This window comes from Pleurodeles waltl, chromosome 2_2 (assembly GCF_031143425.1).
Source record: "Pleurodeles waltl isolate 20211129_DDA chromosome 2_2, aPleWal1.hap1.20221129, whole genome shotgun sequence".
Classification (NCBI taxonomy): Eukaryota; Metazoa; Chordata; class Amphibia; order Caudata; family Salamandridae; genus Pleurodeles; species Pleurodeles waltl.
Window position 1 is genome coordinate 707,603,535 of NC_090439.1, and position 25,750 is coordinate 707,629,284.

The following is a 25,750-nucleotide window of genomic DNA, read 5'->3' on the forward strand; positions in this document are numbered from 1 at the left end:
GGCTCCAGTGTCAACCAAGAACGAGACCTAATGTCCCATTACTTTTCCCTTCACAAAAGGCCCTCTCTGATCTACCTCTAGGGACGCAGCAAGAATGCAAGCTCCTTCATCCGAACTGTCACTCATCCATTCATTGTTTATTTCATCCTCACTCTGAATTGGGAAGTGGTGTACTGTATTGTTACTATTGTCTGGTCTCTGACCTGTGACCTGTTGAGTTAGCATAACCTGTTGCTGCTCCAACGGTGCTTGGGGTATGTGCATTTGCTGTCTAGGCACCATAGAAACCTGCTGCTGTACTGGTGTTAGAGAAGTAAATTGTGCTTGAGGCACCCGCAACTGTTGTACATGCAAGAAATTCTGACCTCGATTTTGAGCATTCGGAACTATGCCCCTTATTCTTGGGACCCTTACAGTTTGAGCTGGACCAACATCACTTTGCTGAACCATTCCTTCCTGCACCATCAATAGGCACTCCCGCTTCCAGTGTCCCACGTTTTTGCACAAATGACATGGCAACATCCTTTTCATGCCCTGCATGTCATTCTGAACAACCACAGGCTTAGATCCGGTCCACGCATCATATCCATCCCGAGTCCTCTACCCCTCACTTGAGGTTGAAACATGACAGCTCTCTGTTGCGGCGGCGTCGGCGGCACCAAAGCTCCTTGTACTCCTGATTGTGCTGCCTTAATCTGCATCACCATTGCCTTTTCTTTCAACTTCTTTTGTTTAAATTCGATCTCATCACTACAATATTTAGCATACCGTAGTACCTCATAAATCGGCTTTGCCTGCCAGCAAATCAAATGATTCTTAATCATCTGCCCTACTTCAGGTCTCTACCCTTCAACAAATCTAAACACGAAATGCAACATGTCTTTTGGTTCGACCGCTTCCTTGGCACTGTTCTCCTTGAAAGCCTTTAGCAACCTTTCATAATAAGTATGTATTGACTCTTTAGTTTCCTGGACTGTCCTGACAATCCTCTGCCAATCAATGTTTTTAGGAGAAATCCTAGTCTTCAGGAACTCAATCACCTTATAATAATTCTTCATTACCTCAGGTGATGGTGCGCCTGTAATCTTGTTCCTCTCAGGTTCACTTGTTGGCCAATCTACTACCCTCTTACACTCAACCCATAAGTCGGCTAGCACAACTATCTCGAATAAGGTGTTCAAGTCTTCCCACAAACACTTAGAGAGTTTCACAAACCTCTCAGTCTGCTGATACCATTCAAATGGCTTCTCCCTCAATCTGGGATAATCATTTGTAAAAGACAAAGGGGGTCATTCCGACCCTGGCAGGGCCGGGGACCGCGGATGCACCGCCAACAGGCGGTGTACCGCCGGTTTCCCGCTGCCCTGGGGAATCCTCCACGCCGGCACAGCTTGCTGTGCCGCCATGGGGATTCCGACCCCCTTACCGCCATCCTGTTCCTGGCGGTTTTGGCCGCCAGGAACAGGATGGCGGTAAGGGGTGTCGTGGGGCCCCTGGGGGCCCCTGCAGTGCCCATGCCAGTGGCATGGGCACTGCAGGGGCCCCCGTAACAGGGCCCCACCAAGATTTTCAGTGTCTGCCATGCAGACACTGAAAATCGCGACGGGTGCAACTGCACCCGTCGCGCCCTTTCCACTCCGCCGGCTCCATTCGGAGCTGGCATCCTCGTGGAAGGGGGTTTCCCGCTGGGCGGGCGGCCTTCTGGCGGTCGCCCGCCCGCCCAGCGGGAAACTCAGAATAACCGCGGCGGTCTTCTGACGCGCAGCGGTATTCTGGCGGCTCCCGCCGGCCATGCGGTTACCGCGGCCGGCGGGAGTCAGAATGACCCCCAATATGTCACTTCTGTGTCATGGGACATGAACAAACAGACCCCCTGGAATCTCTCTCATCGGAAGCATGTTAACTTATTCCCCCTTCTCGGCTCCCTCTGCTTCTTCTTGGGAATCTTGTTTTCGTTTCTCTTTTTTCCTTTCCCATCTACCTTCCCACTTCTCTAATGCTCCCCAGATTTGTGCACTCTGCAGAAAGTCCCTAAAATGTGCCTTCATTCCAGCTGATCTCATGTGTTCAAAATCCTTTGCCTCGAAATCTAATCTGTAACTTCGTCTCAAATGCTTCGTTGTTTTAAGATCAATGTTGTGCTTCTCTGCCACTTCTGCTAATTTCTGGTGTATTTTCCCTACCTCTTTTGTGATACTTGGACATAAATACCTCAGCTCTTCTTCAGTGTAGGATTCTAACCTATTCAGTCCCATTGTTCCCTCGACTAACTCATTTGCCTCGATATTTAATCCCACTCGGTTCAGCTGATCTTCTCCTTTTGATGCACCTTGTGAAGAATTTAAACTATCCAGCCAACTAGTTAACTGCTGAGCTGTTAATCCTTGCAATGAGATATTACTCGCATTCGGAACTGGCAGCTGCTGTGCCACTGTACCCGAGGCTTGCGGTGTCAGGAGTCTCAAGCTCTGATTTGTATTAGAGACATTTGTCGCATCCTGCAATGTTACAAGAGGACTAAAACCCATAGGGGATCTAAGCTCACCAGGACCCTGTCCTGCAGATGATGTCGATTGTGTTGAATCTCCTGCTCCCCTTCTCACCAAACTCTGTGACATCTCAGTTTGTTCCCCTGCTTCCGTTTTCTTCTGCGCATATAAAGGTACCGCTGGACCAACAGTAATTGGTAGAGATATCGCATCTGGAGCTGCCATAGCACCTGCACCCTGTGTGAGTGGTACTCCCAATGCCTGATTCATAACTGGTGTGAGATCAACCGAAGTCCCTGTCAACGGGGTAAATTTCATCATACCCTGCGTCTGTGCTGGGGGTAATAACATTGGTGTCGGGTCTGTCTGAACCAACATTGGCTTCGGAAGCACCTGCTCCCTCAGCACTACGATATTTGAAACAGTCTCAAGAATTGGCACGTCTGGATAAACTCTCGGTACTGAAGGTGTATGTACCTTCGCCTGAGCTACATCACTGGTTCCTGCGACAGGCGTACTCTGTACTGCCCCTGGTAATTGTCCTCCTTCTGCTTGTAGAGCTTCCGCAGCTCCCTGGGATGAACCAGCAGTAGCAGGAGGGGCTGTAGCACTAGTTCCCGGACCTCCTGCATAAGTCGTCATAGGTGGAGGTCCATCTCTCAGCAACTGCGCAATGAGGTCCTCAACATCGGAATCATCATCATCCACATAAGACTTCTTCCTTTTCTTTTATACTTCACTCTCCTCTTCCTTGGCACTATCCCCTTTATCTGAGTCATCACCCTCTGTGATTGCTGGAAACATCTTAATCTTTTTCATAGTCGCCATCCTCCATCTCTTCTGTTCCCAATCCCATCTAGCTTCCGCTAGTGACTTTTCTACCTTCTTCATCCTTCTATTGAACTTGAGCTCTTGCTGCTCTCTGGCCACTAGCTCCCAAACTGCTAAAGCCTCGAACTGGACTGGTCTCAGCAATAGCTTCATGTCATACAATGATAATCGCAACTGGTCCAAGATTCTCAAATTAAACGTTCCATGCTCCGGAAAAGCTAATGTCCCTTGATTCTTAGTCAATTTGCTCCATTGCTTTAACCAAAGACACAAAGCTATGTCTTTCTCTGTCATCACAAGATGCGCCGGAGTATCCTCCGGGGGGGTTGGCTCCCCTACTGACGCTTTAATGTACGAATCACCTCTCAGCGCACTCTTAAATGCCTTGAAGAACTTAATTTTTACCTGTTTTTGTGTAGTACTAATTCAATAAATGAAATGACCTTTACTCCCGAGATTCCCTTCACCCGTTTGCTCAACCAATTGCCTCTTACGGACGGCTGCCAATCCGGTCGCAGCTCTTCTCACTAACCGACCTATCCCAGCGCAGCACACACTGACGTCACACTGACACACAGCAGCTGACAAAGTCTTGCGGCTTGTTCTCCTCAACTCGATTTCACTCAACTAATGCAATTTATTGCGAGCGCCTTCACCAAATAATAACTAAACAAACCTGCTGGTTTACTACAGGAAGGGACACAATCGCTTCAGGGACCTTATGGATTTTCACTAATGGCTCTTTCTGGCTCTTTTGTTATTCCTCTTTCTCAGTTCCCCATATTCGCAAGTAAAATTGGGCCCGCAAACTTTACTCTCAACTGATCAATGGGTCTGTCCTGGTGCACACAGGACTTGCCAAATCTCAGTCAAAGCTTCTTTTATTCGTCTAACATTCACTCCGACTTGTTGACCACGCCCGATCAACCTACTAAACCAGACAGATTACAACATATAACCAAGTGTCTCCTACACTTGTCAATATACTCAGGAGTCTTAGACCACGCAGGGTCCATACATCACCAACAACCACATGGACAATTTTTTAGCACAAAGCGCCACACACACATGAAGTTCGATGACTTCCCTACTCTCATACTTTGGAGTACGCACACTCCTACTAACCCTTAACTGGAACACGCAGACTCCCTACTTACCTCACATACATAACAATTCACCTGCGATTTGCTTAACCTTGTGCAAGCGCAACCTATTACTCTCATACTATCTCAAAATACGCCGAGAACATACCCAATCTTACCAACGGGATCCAGGATCTGGGAAAGTCATTTCTGAGTTTAAGGGGACATCATCTTTGCTAGCATTGCCATTTCAGAAAAACAAAATTCAAATCTCATAAAAATTAAAACAACTGTACCTATCTTAAACTACTACCTTAACCACTAGTCACCACTTAACTAGTTCCCCATGGAAACAAACCATCATGCTGCTACCAAAAACTGCCGGCGGGCCTAGTCCTTAGTAAGTAAACTTACAAGGGGACACATATAGGTCGATGAACCTTTTGGATCGCATGGAGTATCCTAGTCAAGCGGTAACCAATGGATCATCAATAACGTATCAAATCAATATGAAACACCAAGAAACACCCCATCTAATAAGAAAATACCATCACTCTCAAAAAGATTAATCGTTTTTATTCCCTATTAGTTACAATTCTAATAAAAAACCTTTATTCAACTTTATTATTAATCAAACTTTTTTTGCATCATAAGCAACTATTCACCAAGAATTATTGATATGCAAAACGTGCATCAACATAAGTCAGCAGATTCTTTAACATTTTGAATAATTCAGCAATGCAAGTCAGTCAGTCAACTGTCACCGTTAAGTCACCCTTGTCAGCCTACCTAACTCAAATTAGCATCAGCATGTGGGTCTGCATGTGAAAACAATTTAGACAAAAATCATTAATTTGGAAAAATGTATCTAGAGAGAGAAAAATCATTTTAAAACAGCGCAGTTGATACCTAGAAGAAAAGCACACGTTAGTCAGTCACATTATTATAGCTACCTATCCAAGATAGATCAGCAACAAGTCAGTCTTCTTCTCCAGGTCATCAGCAGGTATCAGGCTCACAGAGAGTAAGCCCAATTATCAGTACTTCGGACAGCGTCTCCTGACGTCATCAACTTTCACCTCTCCGCTCTGAATTTCCTTCCCTTGTCATGACTTTTTATTAGGGTCTTTCAGTCCGTCCCACAAATTGCTAATTGGTCAACCTCATCAGGGGTTATGATGCTAACCTATAGTTATTGTTTACCACTTGTTTGCGTCGGTTCAAGCATCAAGTTCCATTAATGTGATTGATCCTTCTGTCGATGAGAACATCATCCGGCTCTTCAGGTAACTAAATTGTTGCCCACAGTCTTTTAGTCAGTGCCTCTATTGTTCAAGTCCTGGGAAAGTACATTTAGCCTACTCTACACATAATTGTATCAATTTTTCCTCATCATTCTCCTGTCCTCTGGTACATTTGCAGAAATTTCTCCCCGTGGGCACATTTTACTCACAAACGTTATTTTCAATTATTAGTTTCTCTTATAATTATTTCTCATTAGTATGTATACGCAAATCATTAAAATTTCTCATATTAGCATATCTGCTCCAACATCCCCAACTGTGCCTTAAATAGGTCTGCCATTGAGCTAATGAGGCCTGTTGTTCCCATGTGGCTTAAAATGGTAACATTGTCACTCATAGCTCCAAAAACCATGGGACTATGCTATTAAAAAGCTCAGCAATTTGGGTAAGCTTTGGGCAAGCTACGAATCATCCGACAATGTGAGTGATTTGGAGTTTCGTTGATTTAGTTCACTCAGGCCTAGTCTACAATATTTTGGCTAGATATCGGATTCTATGTCAGGACCAGAGGCTTCGGATTATGCTTTCTCTTTCTTTACTGAGAAAATGACAAATTAAGTAAACAGAAAAGTACATTTCCCAATATTCTTGTAGTTCATATCCTGACCTATCCCAGGTCAGCTCTCCATATAAATGTCTCTGTTCCATTATTCCTTCCTCTTCTTGTAGCCAGAGATAAGTGCATATTACATTTCTTTATCGTATAATTTATATTTCAGGCCCATGGAGCGGGAGTAGGGAATGAGCAGCACTTGTGAGAGGAATCCTCCTCTCTTCATATCTATGCACACATTCATGCTTGCACGCGACTGATCCTGCAAATCCCCTTCAGATCGGCCATGTCAAGTGAATTAACCACATCACCGCCGAGCCTTCAGGAGCACTTTTAGAGGCACTCTGTGACTGCGCTTGGGATGCGTTTGGTTTTTCCTGGCCTCCCGTGGAAGCCGGACGAGTGCTGCCTAGAGGACTCAGTCCTCTATGGCTATGCATGTGCCAATTTCTGACTGGAATTAGTGTCGGTGATTGGCTCGAACGCGGCACTCATGCTTAACAAGTTGTGCAGATCCCCCAGAACGCCTGACAGGGCATAAAAACATGCAAGGGCCTCACTCTAGGGGAATTTTGAGCAAGTGCTCCCTTCACCTTCAAATTTGGGCCATAATAAGAGTTGGGGCTGATTTCCCCCCCTCTTTTGATCTCCTTCATATCATCTAGCTTTTTAAGCATGGCGTATTACGCAGAAGAGGACGTATATTATCAAGAGGAGGAAGAAGTGCCTTTTGAGCATCAGATAGAGGAGAGATTGGTACAGGCCCTGGGTCATCATGTACAGGACTCTGTAAATCAAGATTTGATAAAGGATTTAAAACCTTTCACACAGCCCTTAGTGAGGTTTGGGCAAAGAGAACTGCTGGGGCGACCGCCCTTTGAGCCATTACATAAAGAAAATATATCTGATGATACAGGCTTTGTCCCGAGAGCTTCTGTGGGACCTTTATCCTTTGCAGGGATATTGACTTAGATGGCAGCCTCAATGCTCAAAGACCATGAGTACAGGCATGGGCTTTCCTTGGTCACGGAGAATATTCCAACCCCTTCAGTACCTCAGACTTAGGAGTCCCAATCCTCTGACCCTCATTCCTCTGACTCAGACCATGCCAAGAAACCTGCCAAATGCAAGTGCAAGACCCATCATACCTCGACAAAGACGGTGGTTCAAAAGAATTTACTATTTGAACCTGAAGGCATATTACATCCAAGATCTACTGAGTGGGTGCCAAGTATGGAAGTGGCCCATGAAGTGCAAGAGAATCTGCGTAAACATTTTGACAAAGACGTGCGTAATACGTTACGCTCTCAATGTCCTCGTCCCTCTTTACTTGGTAAGGTGGCCGACACCCCTGAACTGGACCCTAATGTAGCCAAGTTCCTCAAGAAGTTTACTAAAGATCCCAAGAAGGGACTGGATCGAGCCTGGAGAGCTTGCCAGGACAAGCTTCTCGACATCTCAGTGCCCATTACAAAAATCCTAGAGCTGGCAGTGCAAGTGAAGGAATCCAGCATGCCGTTGGACCCTGAAGCTATCTTAGAATAGGCTCAGAGGGCTATATGTCTTCTAGGGAATGCCAATTGTGCTATGTCTACAGAACGGCGGAAGTCGTTCTTGAAGCATATAGATGCTAAATTAGCTGAACTTGCCCCTACAGAACCTGGAACATTGACAAATGGTTTGCTTTTCAATAAAAAATTTGTAAAGGATTTGGGCAAATACGTTTCCACCTTTTCTGCCCTTGACAAGGCTCAGACCTCTATGAAGAGAATGTTTAGTGGTGGCCTTTTTACCAGGGCCTGATGCTATCGGGGTAGAGCAGCAGGCCGAGGTTTTTATCAGACCTCAGGATATTCCCAGAAAGGTCGAGGCTCCTACCAAGCTTCATCTGGATTCTACCCCTCTAGGTACAGGAGAGGCCGTGGACGTGCCAACAGAAGCAGTGGACGAGGTGGTGCCAGCACCACAGACGTCACAGCATCAAATCAGAGTAATTCCCTTTTCGGAGGTTTTTCTGGGAGGGAGACTGAAATGGCATATACCGGCTTGGGAGTGCATTTCTCACGACCCAAGGGTTTTACAGACAGTTCAAGGTTACAGACTGGAATTGTATTCCCCTCCCAGACAGGAAGTAGCTTCTTTCCCTCTTCATTTTTCCCAAACAGAGAGTGCTTTCATAGGTGACAAAATTGTTGCGCTTGTTGGCAAACAGGCAATAGTCAAGACGCTTCCCTATCCGGCAGGTTTTGCCAGTGCAATCTTCCTTGTCCAGAAAGAAGGAGAAGGTTATCGTCTGGTTCTCGATCTAAAAGTCTTCAATTCTTGGATACTTTACCGAAATTTCGAAATGGAGTGTATACACCTATTAAGAGATCTTTCGCAAGAAAGGGATTGGCCCGTCCGCTTAGACCTCAAAGACGCCTACCTAACGGTGCCGATCTTTGCTCCACCTCGCCATTTCCCTCAATTTTGTTGGAGAAGCCAATGGCACGAATTCACATTCCTTCCCTTCGGACTGTCTTCGGCCCCATGGTGTTTCACCAAATTACTGCGCCCAGTAGTGCAATTCCTTCGGGAGCGAGGCGATTGCCTCTTCATTTATCTCGATGATATTCTGTTCATGGCCCACACCAAACAGTTGGTTCTACTACACTTTACATGGACTATTCAGATTCTGCAGGATCTAGGTTTTCTGAGAAATCCCGACAAATCAATCACAACTCCCTCTCAATGTACAATGTCTTAGGCTTTCAGGTAGATTCCATCAGAGCGCATATAAAATTGCCTCTGGGGAAACGAGCCTCAATCAAGAGAGAGTTACGGAGAGCCCTTGTCTCTCCGACTATATCATTGAGGACCCTTGCTCGCCTTGTGGGACTTCTTGCTTCTTCCATCCAGGCGATTTTTCCAGGTCCCCTACATCATCAAGCCCTCAAATGGTTAAAGATCCTTCATCTTCGCAAATGTCTGGCTTATTCAGAACAGATCCTTCTGACAGAGGATGACAGGACGGAAATAACTTGGTGGCTGGACCACATGGATGCATGGAACGGCAAAGCTATTTTTGCATCCTCCCCGGAGGTAATAACGGAATCGGTTGTCAGTCAATGGGGATGGGGAGCTCGATGTGGCTCGGTGGAGATGGGGGGCCGGTGGTCCCCAGAGGAGTTGAGACTCCATATCAATTGTTTGGAACTTCTTGCGGGAGCCTTTGCGATCCGCTCCCTTTCTCTCCAGAAAGCCAGTTGTTGCATACTATTACGTATGGACAACATTTTGGCGGTGAGATATATAAATCACCTAGGCGGGACCAGATTTTGCACTCTAGCAGAGATTGCCACACATTTTTCGCATTTTTGTCTCCGTCACCAGATATCGGTGACAGCAGAGTACATTCCAGGATGTTCCAATGTGGTGACGGACTGGAACTTGTGTTTTTTGAGGGATGGCAGTGATTGGAAACTGCACCAGTCACTTTTTCTCAATCTGATGAGACTCTGGGGCATGTGTTCGATAGACCTCTTTGCATCTCAACTCAATGCTCAAATTCCATGTTTTTACAGTGGGAGGCCGGTCCTGCTGGCACTGGGCACGGATGCGTTTCTCCAGGACTGGTCCCGTGATCTCCTTTATGCCTTTCCTCCATTCTCCATGATTCAGAGAGTACTCTCTCAGGTGAAGAAACAATTAGCAGCGATCATTTTGATGACCCTACCTGGAATGCCCCATCGTGGTTTCCAGTAGTGACGGCACTATCATGTGCCCTGCCAGTTCTAATTTCATCATTCCCGTCCTTGCTCCTGGACCCGGCGGAAATCCCTTATCCACGGATAATGCAGGGACAGCTGTTACTCATGGCTTGGAGACTTTCAGGGGACTTTGGCAAGTGCCAGGTGTTTCGAGAGACCCTATGTTCTTCTTATCCCAGTCTTGGGCTCCTTCCACCCATAAATGTTACAAAGCCTCCTGGAAGCAATGGGTGGGCTAGTGCGGTGAACAAAGTGTTGATCCCACTGGGACCCATATTAGTGTGATTGTTAATTTTCTTTTTAGATCTAGCAACTCAGGGTTTAGCATACAGAACCATCAATAACTTCAGATCTGCTATTTCTGCAGGACATGCCCATTTGGAGGGTAAATCTGTGGGCGAACATCCTTTGATGTGTAAACTTTTGAGAGGTATTAGAATGGTCAAACTCCCTCAGTCTAGATATTCTACTTTATGGGATGTAGATATTGTTCTGCGATTTATAAGATCCTGGCCTTGCAACAAAGATCTTTCTCGTAAGCAACTATCAGCCAAACTTACTGTACTCCTGTGCCTCTATCTCCAGTCGAAGGGTGTCTGATGTACGCACCCTGGATTTAACAGGTAGAGTTTTTACTCCATCCGGAGTCTTTTTCACCATTACTAGATGTACTAAAGCTTCAACGAGGACTATTTCTTATCCAGCTTTTCCCCATAATCAGAAGTTATGTGTGGTTAAATGTTTAAAGGCTTATGAGGCTTGCACTTGAGAGAGAGAAGCAGAAAGGCACGAGGACAGTTGCTCATATCACTACAAAGCCCTTTTGCTCCAGTGTCAGCGGCCACTTTGACTAGATTGGTCAAATGGTTGCTAGGTGAGGCTGGTATTGATTACCACCATTTTTGGAGCACACGCAGTACGTGGCGCCATAGCATCCAGAATCTTTAGCGTTGGTTCTCGTTTGGAGGATATCATGGCTGCTGCAGATTGGTCTTCTGACAATACTTTTAAGGTCTTTTATCATGAGCCTATTGATGTCGGGTTTGCAGTGGTGGATCAGCTTTGAACTAGCATCATCCGAAGCCTCCGGTCCTGACATAGAATAAAAACATTTCTGGCTATCCAGTCAAGAATTCTCAAATCTATTAAGGACACGGAGGCGAGGATTATCCCACCCTATTTCTATTACTATTATTATTAATACTATTGTCATTGTTGTTATTATTATTATTGTGTATTCCAAATGATATTTCTGGACGTACTTATGCTATTAGAATATGATTCATTTGAATTATCTGTATGATATGTTTTTCTCATGTATCTTGATTTGTACCCACCCATGTATTTCTTAGTCATTACCAGTTTATTAGTGCATTTATTTAATTCCTAGGATCGGACAGAAAAGGCGCGTGAATATCCGGAGTTTCGTTTGCAACAAAAAGGGTGATTCCAGTTCAGCTGGTGGCTGCAGTTTTCTCCCTTGAGAAGTTGAACAGTTCAGTTTGTGGAAATGAGGTTGCTATGCTTTTATTGCAAAGAAAGAGGAAGGACTAAAGGAATAGAGACAGACATTTATATGTAGAGCTGGTCTGGGGTAGGGGAGGATATGGACCACAAGAATATTGGGAAATTTAGTTTTTTGTTTACTTTAATTTGATTGGCTGCTGTTTACAGGAGTTTCCTGAGCCAGAACCGGAAAGGCAGTAAACCGGAAACTGAGACGCACTGCGCACCGCACCGCATCGCGCCTCGCCAGCGCACCAGGCACCAGGAGTGGCAGGCGAGCCAGGCGAGCCAGGCCAGGCCAGGCTCTGAGGAGGAAGGTCAGAGACCCTGTGGTCCACGGGGTGCACTGTACCACAAGGGGTTCCTGTAGCCCTAACTGCAGCAGCAACCTCGCAGCAACCCCGTGGACTCCCGCTGAAGCAGCCTGACCAGGTGCGGCTTGCAGGGGTGGGGCCCTGCCACCAACAGCTTGGAGCAGGGAGGCAATATGGCAAAAGGAGTGGGCAGACGAGTTAAGGGCAGAAAAGTGGCGCTTCCGGCCATCAAGCTCTTATAGCCGGGAACTGCAGAAGGGAGGCCAGGAGCACTGCATGACGAGGGCAGGAACTGGGCACGCCAAGCGGGATCAGGAGGATTGGGAGGATTACGGTAAGAGGCAGTAGTGCAACTTCCGTGTTCTTCTGCTCTCCTGCTCTCCTGCCCCACAGCATTCCTGCCCCCAGTGCCATCGCCATCACCAGCGCCAATTGTCTTCACACCAGGTTTTCTTTAGGAAGGCCCCATCCATCCTAGCCTCACGTCCTCCGTTGAGGCCCCCGTTGACGCTGAGCTACCTGCTTCGGCGCTACAATCCTACGGTCCTCCAAGATTGCACCAAGTTAGGCTGCCGCCACTGAAAAGGCATAAACACACTGTATCATAAACTGGGGGGTCTAGCTATATGACCAGCTGACAATCCAGCTGGCAACCCTGCATAACTTGAGTAACCTACTCAGGAGAAGAGGTATGCAGCCTTTTTATTGCACCAGCTCCCAGGGCAGCACATCTGGAAAAGTATTAAAAATACTTGTTGGGCCCCCCCCAGAGCCCCAGAGGGGTGGTCCCATAAAAAGTTAACTCACAGGAGTGTCCAACAGTGTCCGGGCAGCGGAGGCGGCCATGAATTCCCGTGGTGCAGTTTGCTGCCTTAACCACAGGCTCCTCTATCAAAACTCTCTGTGACCTGTGACCTGTAACGTAACTTGGCTGGGATAGCACCAGAGGAGGATTACACGTGCTCCTGCCCCTCAACCCAGAGGTGTGGCGGCGTGTCCATTTTATCTACCTTGTCTAATTTGAGAAAAAAAAGAAAAAAAAAGGGAAGAAGGCTGCTGGACCTCGATAGGGGTTAGTGGCACGCGCTTGTGCCCCTCTACCCAGAGGTGTGGCGGCGTGTCTATCCGACGAAAAAGAAAAAGGAAAGAAAACTGCTTGAATCTTGAACCTTGACAGAGCCAGCAGCTCGTTGGCAGCATTTGAAGAGGATCACACGTACTTGTGCCCTTTGCCCCTGAATTGTGGTCAGTTTTAGTAAGGAGGAATATCTAAAGGAAATTTAATATTTGGCGAAAATGAGGTCTGGGAAGGAAAGGGCATTTCAGCCGCAATACAAGAAAATCAAGAAACAAAGAAAGCCCATGTTTTTACCATCACCATTACCATCAACATCAAAAAGGGAAGGGAAAACGAAGACAAACTGTCAATCCCTGGTCTCCCCTATAACCCCTCTTTTCAGCAGACTTTGAAAATTGGTAAGGGTCCCCCACAAGTCTGATTTCTTAAAGGCACCTCTGGATGCGATTTTTTCTCTTCCAAATGGCTCCGCGACTCTACCTCATCCAATCTCCCCTATAAAAAGTGAATGCAGTCTGTTACATGACCAAGATGATAAAAGTAGGTTTAGGGAGGAAGGGCAGGCAGAAAAACCCACCTTTGGAAAAAATAACAACCAAATGGAATACAATCCCAAACATAATGTTTGGGGCTCAATTAATGATTTAGAATTACTGACCCTCAGGTCGTCTTCACCTTCCCCTGGTACCTCAAACTGTCCATCCTTGGAAAATCAAATTAATTTTTGCCATTTAGACACTCAATTTCCATTTGAGGTAAATGTGATTACCTAAGTGATTCTTCCCTTAGTGAACCTGTTGCCATTTCACAAGAGTATAGTAATGTAAGTGAAATGGATCTTTCGTCAGAATCTATTCATACTTTCAATAATCTGGACCCATTAAACACTAATATTTCTTGTAAAAACAGGGACTCAAGTCCCACCATGTACATTCTTAACAAGTCTTTTAATAAAGATATGGGAATGTCCCTGCAAGAAGACAAAAGTGGAGTCTCAGATATACAAATGGATACCTCAGTCCTTAAATGAAGATCCCTAAATGTATCCTCGATATTAAATGAAAAAACAAATGAATCTGAAGGTAGGGAGGAAAATAAAGAGAACACACTGGAAGTACAAAATACTAAAAAGCAGTTGGATCAAAATGCGGTATGGGACATCTTTTTTAAAACCTTGCAGCTAACACTGGGTGCTCTGTCCTATCAGTCCTCTAAAATGGATGTCCAGGTGGATATACTGAATACTATGGCCAAATCCATAGCAGGGATTGACCAGAAACTGTCAAATTTAAACAACTTGATTAAGCGAGCTCAGAATCTTGCCGCAATATCAGTAATAGAATGCACTTGTGAACCGATAATTGACAAGTTGGCCACTCTTCCAGAAGCTTTAAATTCACTGATAGCAAACTTTAAAGAAAATTTAAATATGAAAATAGAGGATGAAATTATAGCCAAAGGACCCCCCCGTATCAGAGGGAGGCGGGGGAAAGCAAAAACTTGGGAATCAGAGCGAAGTGGTATACAACGAAGTCAAAGGACAAAGAGATAGAATCCTTTGAAGAACCATAATGTGAGCAGGAAGAAGTATGTAAGGAAATTTTAGGCTCCTTTGACTGTCCCAAATCCGTGGGGCTCCAACTTGAACCAGTTAAGCCACCTACCAAAAGACAAAAGAAAAAGCAACGAAAAGCGAGAAATAAAAAAGGGGTGGTCTCAATAGGCCCCCCGGCGATAAAATCAAACCCCTCCTCTAGTCTGGGTAGAGGTGATGGCATGCCAATGCCCAATGACCTTGTGACAAACACAACGAGTTTCTCAACGGTAAATACATTTTTCCCATTATTCAACTTAGGGGCAAAGGGCAATACTACTCATAATCAAGGGGGGCAAAACGAAAATGACCTATACTCCAGTGAGGGATATAGAAAGTAATGACCAACAAATTATGGTAATGACAAATGATATAGGCAAACCAGAGCAGGAACCTCAAAATATACAGCCATATCAACGGGGGACACAGGTTGTAACGAGTCCCAGTCCCATATTAAATAGGAGGACTTTTGAAGAAGAGGGTATAACAATTATGGTCGCAAATACAGAATATGCAGAGCACAATGGGGCTCAAACCGGAGCCCTTTTGGCCCAAAGTCAGGCAATAAAACGAAGAAATCCAAGATCCACCCTGGATGAAGGTTCCTTAAGTGGCTTAATAGCAAAGCAAAGGGCTATAAAGTTGAAACGGTCTGATAGAGATCCACCGGAAGGGAGTCAGGTATTAAAATATTCGAGGACTGCCAAACTAGATGAACAGACGGATATTATAGGTAGCTCCTATTTAGTTTTGACAAACGATTGTTTACAACTAATACTAGAACCTCAATATCACTCCAGGGGGCGATTTGACATCTTAAATAGAGGGAACATACTAAAATTATTACAAGTTATTCCTGCATTAAAATATATAAAATCTACTGATATTGTCTTCATAGAGTTTTTACCTAGGGAAAATATAAAAGAGAGAGGCTTAAATGAATTAACCCTGGTAACCTGGAGGTCATCACAGTTGGTTAAAAGAGTTGTTAACGAAAAAGGTTCCTTCTTAAAATGGGGAATACATTTCAGCATACCCAAAGAAGTAGGCTATCCTGACCCTTTAGAGGAACAAACCAATGTGCCTAATCAATCTAAGTCAAAAGAGTTGGATAAACCTTTCTCAGTTCTTAGATCTGCAACTGGAAGAATGGAAGATTACCCCTTAGCGCGTACCATATCTAATACACGCTTATCGCAGCTAGATTTAGGCTGGGTATCGGAAACAATCGATCGAGAAAAACATCAGTGACTTATGAGTAGTAGGGGGCGCAAAACAAACTGACAATCTTGCATGAAAACCCCCCTCCAAGTTTGCTCCTGGAATATAAATGGGATTAAATCAGATACCCTACAAAAAGATCTATCAAGTTTACTAAAGAAATTTTAAATTATTTTTTTCCAGGAGACATGGGCCACCGACTCCTTTTCAATTGATGGATTTATGGGATTTTTTTCCCCAGCAATAAAGGAGAAAAAGTATGGACATCCAAAGGGGGGATTAGCAATTTTTATCTCAGCAGGATTAAATATATTGGCCCTCATTACAACTCTGGCGGTCGGTGTTAAAGCGGTGGTAATACTGCCAACAGGCCGGTGGGTAAAACAATGTAATCACGACCATGGCGGAAACCGCCAACATAGACAGCCACATTAACACTCCGACCGCCACGGCGGTAGAAACAAACAACGCAGCGGTAACCACCAACAGACAGGCGGAGGACAATGTACCGCCCACTGTATTACAAGGCACCAATCCGCCGGCTTTTCCGGGGCGGTACCAGCACCATCAAAAGCACAGCAGAAACAGTTTTGGGACGGACACCACTCACCTCTCGACACCCAACGAGGAACCAGAACGCCATGGAGCCCGAGTTACAGGTCCTGCCCATGTTGGTTTACCTCCTCTTCTACCAGGAGCAGCAAAGACGCCGGAGACGACCATGGTGAGTACTGCACCTAGCACACAGGGGAGGGGGGGAGGAAAGAGAGAGGGACACACACACGCAACACGCAACACCCCCACCCTCACCCACAATAACATGCACACAAACACATGCAGCAACGTGACATTTACACCCCATCACCCTCTGGAAGAACGCAAGGACAAAATAAAATGATTGTAACAAGTGTAATCATCGAAAAATCAGATAGTCCAAAATTTTAATCATCAGTATAAACAAATATGTACACCAACTACACAAGTCCGGATAGTAATGTATTCATTGTCCGTGGTCCAGTGGTCCCAAAATGCATGGGCGATGCCCACACATGATACCTGACTCGAAACAGAGAGAACACTGCTGGGGCATCAGATAGAAAATAAACAGGCACCTCAGGGGGAGGGGGAGGGGGGCACCTCAGCCGGATGAACAGTCGACGCCACTGCTCCACGAGAGGGCTCCATGCCCACAGTTTGGTCCTGGGGAGTGCAAAGCCACAGTCTCTCAAGTCTCTCACATGGGTGGTTTGCCCACTGCTTTATCCTGAGGAGTGCAAAGCCACAGTCTCTCAAGTCTCTCCAGTGGGTGGTTTGCCCACTGCTTTATCCTGGGGAGTGCAAAGCCACAGTCTCTCAAGTGGATGTAATTCTCCACTGGTTCTGGAGGGGGCTTTGTGCCCAGAATGCTTAATCCTGCCGAGGAATGTGTGAGTGGATGCTTTTCTCCACTGGTTCTGGAGGGGGCTTTGTGCCCAGAGTGCTTCATCCTGCCAAGGATTGGGGTTGTGGATGCTTTTCTCCACTGGTTCTGGAGGGGGCTTTGTGCCCAGAGTGGTTCATCCTACCAAGGACTGTGTGAGTGGATGCTTTTCTCCACTGGTTCTGGAGGGGGCTTTGTACCCAGAGTGCTTCATCCTGCCAAGGATTGGGGTTGTGGATGCTTTTCTCCATTGGTTCTGGAGGGGTCTTTGTGCCCAGAGTGCTTCATCCTGCCAAGGACTGTGTGAGTGGATGCTTTTCTCCACTGGTTCTGGAGGGGGCTTTGTGCCCAGAGTGCTTCATCCTGCCAAGGATTGGGGTTGTGGATGCTTTTCTCCACTGGTTCTGGAGGGGGCTTTGTGCCCAGAGTGCTTCATCCTGCCAAGGACTGTATGAGTGGATGCATTTCTCCACTGGTTCTGGAGGGGGCTTTGTGCCCAGAGTGCTTCATCCTGCCAAGTACTGGGGTAGTGGATGCTTTTCTGCACTGGTTCTGGAGGGGGCGTTGGGCTCAGAGTGCTTCATCCTGCCAAGGACTGCATGAGTGGATGCTTTTCTCCACTGGTTCTGGAGGGGGCTTTGTGCCCAGAGTGCTTCACATGCAGTGTGCCAGGTCCCATTCCCTGACCTGGGTGTGTGTGCCACAAGATTGCCTGGGAACAGGTAGCATGATACTCCATGGAGGCAGAGACACACTCCACCCTGCTGCGACTTCGCCTGCTACCTGCAGGTACAAACACTGCTGGGTGTTGTGCCTCATGTATGCTGTGCAGGGTCCAGGACGTCTCCTGCAGCCTCGGATGGCTGCCCACTGGGGATGATAGCCATGTCAGCTGTGGTGGCACTGTCTGAGCATGTCACGGGGCTGGTGGCTTTGGTTGCGGCGGTGTCTGTGGCGGAGATGCTGGTGGTGGTGAATGTGTCAGCACCTGTGGAGGGACACAGCAGGACGTCTCCTGCATCCTCGGATGGCTGCCCACTGGGGATGATGCTGGGGACTGTTGCTGAGGCAGCAGACGTGCAGGTGGCGGTGCAGGTGGTGGTGTCCACCGCTGTTCTGGTTGCCAGAAGGGGTGACTCTGGTCCCTCAGCCAGAGGCTCCGTGCCTTGTCCTGACTTCCCCTTCACCTTGTGTCCCTTCCCCACATTTAATGTTGCTGCTGGTCCCTTGGCACTGTCCCCTTTACGGTTGGAGGAGCCCTTGCTGGGTGGTTGGTGCAGCTTTTCCCTACGACATGTGGGCACCTTCTTCACCTTGGCAGGTGGCGGAATGGGCTGATCCTTGGCCTCGCTAGGTGGCACACTGGCAGCCCTGATGGGTGCCGCCCGCGATGTGACCGGACTTGCTGAGACCACAGTGCTGGAGGAGTTGGTGGCTGAGGTGCTGGGCTGGGACCTGGCATCCTGGCCCTAGGGGAAGGACGGGAGGAGGTGTAGGGAAGAGGTCAAAGTTAGCCAGGAAGAGTTTCTTAGACACACTGGGACGGGAAGAAGGGGGGGTTTTGGAAGTGGAGGAAGAGGTAGTGGTGTACGTCTGCTGAATTTGGGTGAAGGTGCATGGGCCGGAGGCTGTTGTGAGGTGGATGGCTATTGGGTGGGTGTGTGCCTGCATTTGTGTATTTTGGGAGGAGGGCTCACAGACACACTGGGAGAGGACACAGGGGATGTGTGAATGGTAGTGGGGGTGGTGATTGCACATGAGCGGTGTGTGGTGATGGACATGCTAGTGATGGAGGTAGTGGATGAAGATGTAGTGCATGCAGGTGTGACTGGAGACGAGACAGGGAGGGAGGAGGAGTACGTGGAGGCAGTGGATGTTGGTGTGTCTGTAAGGGGATGGTGCTTGTGTGAGCGCCTGTGGGATGTGTGGTGCTTATGTTTGCCATGTCCACTCTTGTGTGTTGATGAGTGTGCATGCTGGTCTGATGATGTGCTTGGGATAGGCTGAGGTACAGAGGATTGGGTCTGGCTAGAGGAAATTGGAGGGGGGAGACTGGACACAGGGACAATGGCTGCCATCAGTGCTGAGGCCAGAGCCTGAAATGCTCTCTGTTGGGCCACCACGCCAGAATGAATGCCCTCCAGGTATGCATTTGTTTGCTGCAAATGCCTCTCGACACCCTGGATGGCATTCAAAATGGTTGATTGCCCAACAATGAGGGATCTCAGGAAGTCAATAGCCTCCTCACTGAGGGCAGCAGGGCTGACTGGGGCAGGGCCTGAGGTGCCTGGGGCGAAGGAGATGCCCACCCTCCTCGATGAGAGGCTGCTGGGAGGGCCGTGCTGGTAGGGGGGGTGGCGGCTGTATTTGTTGTTGTGGTGAGCACAGAGGTGCCCGCCACCGCAAGGGAGCTCCCATCAGAGGAGGAGTCGCTGTCGCTGGTGTCTGCTCCTGTCCCAGTCGTGGAGCTCCCCTCGCCCTCCGTCCCACTTGTGCCTTCAGACTCCATAAATTCACCCTCCAGGGCCGTGTGGGTTGCAGCTCCCTCCGTCTCCTGTGCCAATGCTCCTCCGCCAGATGATGCTAATGCACACAAGGACAGGGTGACAAAACAAAAAGGGGGGAAAAGAACGAGGAGACACATGGTCACCACTACCATTGGCGGACACAACACACAGGGAGCAGCCCTATGCACTAAGCCATGCACTAACAGTGCAGGGGAAAAGCACATGCCCATGGGGGACTCTGTCTAGAGCCATTTCATGCACAGAAGGAACCCATAGGAGCCTGACTAGGTGTAGAAGGCAACTACCACCTTTGGGGTTGGAGTGGGACTGAGCCTGCTAAACAATGGATCTACCTTGGCGCACCTCCCCCACCCAGACACTTCGTCAAGCGTGCAGAGTCAGCTGAATGAGACTGTACTCACCCCCTTGTGGCTGCTGTGATGCCCTCAAGTGCCCAGCCAACTCAGGATATGCCACCGCCAGGATCCGGTACATCAGGCGGGTCATGGTGGGATGGGCAACCCCTTCCACGTTGGGAGGCCATCCCCAGCTGGGCCTCCGCCGTCTTCTTGCTCCAGCGGCGCAGGTCCTCCCATCTTTTACGGCAGTGGGTGTTCCGTCTATGGTAGACCCCCAGGGTCCGCACTTCCTTGGCGATGTCACGCCAAATAATCTTCTTCTGGTGGGCGCTTACCTAGAGGATTAGTGAAGTAAAAAAATATGTTACTCCCCCGTACAGTTCTTCTCACACATTGGCCACAAACCTCCCACCCTGGCTCAGAATAACATACACTCACCATCCTCACACGCTGGCCTGTCCCCCACCCGTCTCTTCCATCCACAATGCTCCATACAATCATGTCCCATCCACCATGCACACAGTTTACTCACCTGTTTGTATGGAGGACCGTAGAATAGCGTGTACTGGGGGAGGACCCCATCCACTAGTTTCTTCAACTCCTCTGCAGTGAAGGCAGGGGCCCTTTTCCCAGATACTGTAGCCATTGTCGCTTCCAGACACAGGTCACAGCAGCATTTGCAGTGTAGGTCCTCTCCTGTTGAAGGTCAGGAATCAAGTGAGGGAACTGATAGAAAATGGCGGTCACGTCCGCGGCGGTGTGTACTGTCACTGCCGGCGTACATCGTCATTGGCTCCTGGAACCCATAGGGTCCAATGATAACCAATGCTGAATTGCACAGCGGTCTTCGACCGCCTACCGCGACGCTACACAACGCGAGCGCAGTTACCTCATTTCCCGTTGTCCCTCCTTATAGGTCAGGCAGCCTCGATTTCAGGGGGCCACATGGCAGGCAAACTAACTGCGTCACAGCAATTTTGGCCAGGAATAGGGACAGACAAAGGTGCACAGAGATGATTTCACGATTGTGCTAAACAGCCTTGTGAAACCTATGTGGTGTATGACCCTCTGCTCACCCTTCTCCTCCATAGGGCACGTCCGCTGGGGCAGGTGATGAGATGGCGGCATCCTCCGGTGTACAGACCCCTGGTGGACCTGTCGACAATGGAAGACAGACACATCATTATCACTTACAGACTATAGCGTGCCACAATCCAGGAACTGCCCAATTGGAGCCAGACCTGATGTCAGCTATCCGCCATCCCACAGGAATCCCCCCTCTAGTGCAGGTCCTGTCAGTGCTCCATTTCCTGGCAAGTGGGTCCTTTCAAACAACAGTGGCCATGGCATCAGGGATGTCACAGCCAATGTTCTCTAGCGTGTTGTCCAGAGTGTTATCTGCCCTGCTGAAACACATGCGCAGCTACATCTTTTCCCTCAGGTGGAGGATTTGCCCACTGTGAAAGGTGACTTCTATGCCCTGGGACATATCCCCAACATCATTGGTGCCATTGATGGTACACATGTGGCATTTGTCCCCCCCCGCAGGAATGAACAGGTGTACAGAAACCGGAAAAGCTACCATTCAATAAATGTGCAGATGGTGTGGTTGGCAGACCAGTACATCTCCCATGTGAATGCCAAGTATCCTGGCTCAGTGCATGACGCTTACATTTTAAGGAATAGCAGCATCCCTTATGTGATGGGGCAACTCCAGAAGCACCGTGTGTGGCTGATAGGTGAGCCCAAGGTCCCCACACAGTTTAAATAGGTGTCTGGGCATGGGAGATTCCCTAATGGTTGGAGGATGTCTAACAGTTGTCGCTCGATATTTGCAGGTGACTCTGGTTACCCCAACCTGTCATGGCTACTGACCCCAGTGAGGAATCCCAGGACAAGGGCAGAGGAACGCTACAATGAGGCACATGGGTGAACTAGGAGGATAATAGAGCACACTTTCGGCCTCCTGAAGGCCAGATTCCGGTGCCTCCATCTGACATGTGGCTCCCTATACTACTCACCCAAGAAGGTGTGCCAGATAATCGTGGCATGCTGTATGTTGCACAACCTGGCTTTGCGACGCCAGGTGTCTTTTCTGCAGGAGGATGGGCCTGATGCTGTTCTTGTGGCAGCTGTGGAGCCTGTGGAGAGTGAAGAAGAGGCTGCAAAAGAAGAAGATATAGACAACCGAAACAATATCGTCATGCAATACTTCCAGTGAGACACAGGTAAGAGGATGGCACTGCTTCACACATCTCATACTACTCTAGGACATAGCATAAATCTGCCTTTTTACCTCTGTGTATGGACCCTGACATGTCACTTTGGCTTTCCATTTCACAGATCTGGGTCCCACTTTGTGCCCTCTGCTATGTTTACTGCTGCCCAACAACTGTGTAATCATGGTATGTGACTATGAACATTGACATTGCTAGATTTCCGAAAGGTTGCAATTACACACTTGTGAAAGTACAGACTGACTCCAAATTGATTTGTGATTCAAGGGTGTTTATTTCTGTGCTAATAAGTGGAGGGGTGTGTGCAAAGGGCTAGGGTGATGGTGGAGGAATGTCCATCGTAGAGTTCAGTTTCTTGGTCTCACAGGTGGATTGTCCATGGGGGCATAGGAAGTGGAGCAATGGCAGTTTAAGGTGGACAGCGTGACAAAGTTGGACAGAAGGGTGACAATCAGGAGGGTCTTATTTCCTGGCGGGGTCTTGGCAATATTCTCTGTCTTGTTCCTGGATCTCAGGGACCATTTGCGAGGTGGTTCTCCTTCTGCAGGGGGTGGGGTGCTGGTGGCCTGTTGTTCCTGTGGCGGGGCCTCCTGTCCACTAGCGCCGGCGGAGGTGGAGGGCTGTTCATCATCCAGGCTAGTGTCAGGGGCCCGTTTGTGTGCAACTGTTTCCCTCATGGTGTTTGCCAGGTCTGCCAGCACCCCTGCAATGGTGACCAGGGTGGTGTTGATGGACTTCAAGTCCTCCCTGATCCCCAGGTAGTGTTCCTCCTGCAGCTGCTGGGTCTCCTGAAACTTGGCCAGTACCGTGACCATGGTCTCCTGGGAATGGTGGTATGCTCCCATGATGTTGGAGAGTGCCTCGTGGAGTGTGGGTTCCCTGGGCCTGTCCTCCCCCTGTCGCACAGCAGTCCTCCCAGCTTCCCTGTTATCCTGTGCCTCTGTCCCCTGAACCATGTGCCCACTGACCCCAGGTCCCTGATTGTCTTGGGTTGGTGGGTTTGCCTGGGGTCCCTGTAGTGGTGGACACACTGCTGATTGACGTGTCCTGGGGACAGTGGCATGGTCCCGCTGGGTGGGTGCTGTGGTGGTATTTCCTGAGGGGAGAGGGTCTGTGGTGGCTTGTGACTGTGGCAGGGGAACCGACTGTCCAGAGGTCCCTGATGGGCCAGGCTGGTCATCTTGATCCAGGCGTGTAGAGCTGCTGTCATCACTGTGGGCCTCTTCTGTGGGGGGACTGGATATGTCTGGAACCTCCTGTCCGGTGACATTGGGTATGGGTCCTGTTGGGGTGTAAATGCATAGTTTTAGTATCTGTGTGTGCCATCTTGTGCATTGGGTGAGTTACCCTCTACTTCTGTGCTTGCCTTGTTGTGCTTGCCATTGTGTGATTAGTGCTTTGGGGTCTGTGTGGGTATCTGTACTGGACATGCTTTGGCAATTGGTGTTCATGCTTTGGTGTTGCATGCAGGGCTTGGTATTGGGATGGGTGGGTTGTGATAGTGGGGCATATGTGAGGTGTTGGAGTGATGGGGTGAGGGGGTTGGTTAGTATGTGATGGCATGCAGGTAGGGTGGGGGGATAAATTAGTAAAGATTTGACTTACCAGAGTCCAGTCCTCCTGCTACTCCTGCGAGGCCCTCAGGATGCAGTAATGCCAAGACTTGCTCCTCCCATGTTGTTAGTTGTGGGGGAGGAGGTGAGGGTCCACCGCCAGACCTCTGGACAGCAATCTGGTGTCTGGATACCACTGAACGCACCTTCCCCCGTAGGTCGTTCCTCCTCTTCCTGATGTCATCCCATGTTCTTGAGTGCTGTCCCACTGCATTGAACCTGTCGACGATTCTCCGGCATAGCTCCATCTTCCTAGCAATGGAGGTGTGCTGCACCTGTGATCCGAATAGCTGTGGCTCTACCCGGATGATTTCCTCCACCATGACCCTGAGCTAATTCCTCAGAAAACCTGGGGTGTCTTTGAGGTGCCATGATGTGGTGTGGGTGATGTGTGAGGTGATGTTTGTTGTGATGTGTGAAATGTTGCGTTGCTGTGTGTTGTTTGAGGTGCGTGGATGTTGTATGAGTGATGCTGTGGTGTGCTTGTGGATGCTGGTGTAGTGTTGGCTATTCTCTCTCTGTGCTTCTTCGCCAAAATGTTGTTGTAAGGGTTTATGGGTAATCTGTGTGTGTGTTTTTTAGTGGTCTGAGTGTGTGGGTGTGGTGTGTGTATGTGTATCAGGTGTGTGTATTTCGAATAGTCCAATGTCCAGTGTTTTGTAAATGTGTGTGTATTTGGAGCGCGGCGGTATGTACCACCAATGGATTACTGCGGTTGAAAGACTGCCGCGCCGATTCGTGGGTCGTGATAGTGTGGGTGTATTCTTGTTGGTGTGACGGTGTGGGTTTTCCTATCGACAGTTTATCACTGACCTTTGGTGTGGTGGACTTGTGTGGGTGTCTGTATTGTGGCGGATTACGAGATGTGGGTCATAATACCTGTAGCGGATTTCCGCCGCGGCCACGGTATGTTGGCGGCCTTCAGCACAGTGGTAAGCAGGATTTACCGCCAGGGTTGTAATGAGGGCCATTATGTACTCGAATATATGAGGAAAACAAAGACTTTTTGTTAGTGAAGTTAGATGGGTGGAATAAGGAACACTCCAGCCCACTCCTGCTAATTAATGTCTATTTCTACCCAGATGTACGATTCAGGAAATATATATCTTCCAAATTAATAGATACAATTTAAACTGCCCATCAGGATCTAGGACCGCTGGAGCTCTTAGTAGCAGGGGACTTCAATCTGAAATTACTATACCCCTTTGAAAGGGATACACAAACCATTTTGCAAGATCTATTATGGGCAGTACCACAGCAGTCCCTGGGGGCAACAGAGAAAGGAAACGTCAGGATAGTAGCACTCTCCTTAGTAAAAGATCATGAGGCTCTTGGGCTTAAACTACTAAATGGAAGATATGCACAAGATACTCCTCCGGCAACTACCTGCTAAGCTGCTGGAACTCAAGCGACAATTGACTATGCTATGGCATCCTTATTTTTTCTTACGCTAATTACAAAATTTTACATCGTTAAATCGGATATGAGCGACCATGGCCAGCAATGCCTGGAGATAGGATGTGGCCTTCCTAACTTTAACCTTGCACTTACTAAACCTAGGAATATTAATACAACCAACTATAAAAAAAAATCGATGGTCTGAAAGGTTAAAAGAATCCATTGGTGAACGGTCAATGGAGATAATCCAGCAATGAAGTATGGACTTAACAGGGGATTCAATAATGATCTGGTCATCTTTCCTAGATAGATTTGCGGCTGTTCTCCTCACAGATAGATCGCAAAAGAGGTATCAAAACCAGGGTCGAGGTGCGCAAATGAACAAAGATATACAATTTTCAGCACACATGATTAAATTAAGAAAAGAACGGAATAGAGCTTTAAGACTATACAACAAGAATTCAACAAACTGTTATGTTAAGGCAGATTTAAAAA